Raw genomic sequence first — 2,423 nt, 5'->3', positions numbered from 1 at the left:
CTGTTGCGGTGCTGCCCTCAGAGGCCGATGCCCTTCTGGCATGGAAGGCAAGCCTCATCGACGCAGCCGCGCTCTCCAGCTGGACCCGGGCCACACCCGTATGTGACTGGCATCGGGTGTACTGCGACAACAAAAGCGTCGTGGTGGGTCTAGGACTATATAGACTCGGTCTATCGGGCCGGCTTGATACGCTCGACACCGTGGCGTTCCCGGCGCTCACCCATCTGGACCTCAGCATCAACGACCTTGGCGGCGCCATCCCGGCCAGCATCTCGCAGCTGCGCTCCCTCAAATCACTCAACCTCAGCAATAACGGCTTCAACGGCTCCATCCCGCCGCAGCTCGGTGACATGCCCAACCTCCTCTCCCTCAGGCTCGGTAGAAACAGGCTCGTCGGCATTATCCCGCGCCAGCTCTGCAGCCTCTTCTCCACAAGGTCACTGCAAATTTTTGACAACCAGCTCAGCGGAGAGCTTCCCAACTGCTGGTGCAACCTCAAGTCTCTGCAAGACATGGACCTGTCCAGAAACCTGCTCACCGGGGAGTTCCCGAACTGCTTGGGCAACCTGGAGGCTCTACAGTACATGGACCTGTCTGATAACTCTTTCTCAGGTGAATTCCCGGCAGCTACCGCAAGCCACAACTGCTCTCTCATCTCACTATATCTCGCCAGAAATGCTTTTGTTGGAGCTTTCCCACTCTTGGATGGTTGCCACTTGCTGGTCGCCCTCGACATCTGCAGCAATAGGTTCAACAGCTCCATTCCGCCGCAACTCGGTCACATGCTCAGGCTCTTCATCGTCAATCTCTACAATAATAGCCTCGTAGGTAACATCCCACATCAGCTCTGCAGGATCGTCTTCATTGTCACTCTAGATTTGTCCAACAATCTGCTCGACGGGGAGCTCCCGGACTGCTGGTGCAACCTCAACTATCTGCGGTACATGGACCTATCTAATAACCGGCTCATGGGGAAGCTCCCAAACTGCTGGTGGAACCTGAAGGCTCTGCGTTTCATGGATCTATATCCAACAACTCCTTCTCAGGTAAAATTCCCGCGGCTGTGGCAAGCTACAACTGCTCCCTTACGTCACTTTATCTCGCCGGAAATGGCTTTGTTGGTGCTTTCCCGCCGGTCCTAGAGGGTTGCAACTCCCTGACCACTCTGGATCTAGGGAATAACATGTTCTTTGGTGTTATCCCTCCATGGATTGGGAGTCAGGTTCCAATGCTTAGAATCCTTAGTCTCAGATCAAACAACTTCACTGGAGAAATTCGTCCAGGTTTATCACAGCTTTCACAACTTCAGTTGCTCGACATGTCCAACAATAGATTGACTGGCTCGATTCCTTTAGGCTTCGGCAACTTAACCTCCACGAGGAACCCAAAAAATGTTTCTGCAATAATTGAATTGTTGTGGCATAAATATGATGGCAGACTTGGCATAATTTGGAAGGGCCAGGATCAGATTTTCAGAGGCACAATCGGATTATTAGCTGGTATTGATTTATCAGACAATTTGCTATCACAATGCATCCCCGAAGAGTTAACCAATCTTCAGGGCCTTCTGTTCATAAACCTATCAAGAAACCATCTATCGTGCCGCATTCCCCAAGGCATTGGTAGCCTCTCTTTTCTTGAGTCCCTCGATCTATCATCTAATCAACTTATTGGAACCATTCCTCGAAGCATCACACAATTATCGTGGCTCACCATGTTGAATGTCTCGAACAATCTTTTGTCAGGCAAGATACCCATTGGGGGTCAGCTTCGGACCCTGACCGACCCATCGATTTACTCCAACAATTCTGGGCTATGTGGGTTTCCTCTCGACATTTCGTGTGATAATACTTCGCTTGCACCAGATGAGAGAAATGGTGAAGAGGAGGACCACTGGATGTACTACTGTGTGATTGCTGGGATTGTGTCTGGACTCTGGTTGTGGTTTGGGATGCTCTTTACAGTTAAGTCCAGGAGATGTCGTTTTCTTTCCTTTGTTGATGGCATGCAATGTAAAATTATGAAAAAGTTGTGACATTAGCTGTGCTATCTGCAATGCTGTACCTCTTTCATTTTTTGTTGGCGAATGTACAATGTTATACCAATTAATAGCATCGAATCGTTTGGTAAATTTGGTCGCAATGCATCTAACTCCCATTTTTCTACTCAAATTGATTTGATTACATTTTTGCCTATACAAAGATAGATCGATCCGGCCATGGCGCCATGCCATGCATGCACGCGGAGGATCGCAACACAGTTTCTGGTTCTACTTCACTATTCTATCTATCTCTTCTACGACGCAATACATGACAGACGATAGGTGTGGCCAGGTGACCAAGACGAGCATGCCACTGTGACGGAGATACCTGAACTCCACTAAAAACGTGAGCGACACTAGGATGCTCCAGACAATAGAGGCC

The 2,423-nt window shown here is 49.4% G+C and overlaps 1 pseudogene; it reads left to right on the top strand.

The window, feature by feature from the left end:
* Positions 1 to 5: 5 nt before the first annotated feature.
* On the top strand, positions 6 to 2,035 carry LOC123176939 (receptor-like protein 46; annotated as a pseudogene).
* The last annotated feature ends 388 nt before the right edge of the window (positions 2,036 to 2,423 follow it).

Source organism: Triticum aestivum, unplaced genomic scaffold (genome assembly GCF_018294505.1).
Source record: "Triticum aestivum cultivar Chinese Spring unplaced genomic scaffold, IWGSC CS RefSeq v2.1 scaffold197659, whole genome shotgun sequence".
Lineage (NCBI taxonomy): Eukaryota > Viridiplantae > Streptophyta > Magnoliopsida > Poales > Poaceae > Triticum > Triticum aestivum.
The sequence above is the reverse complement of the archived record's forward strand: the minus strand, read 5'-3'. Positions and strand labels throughout refer to the sequence as shown.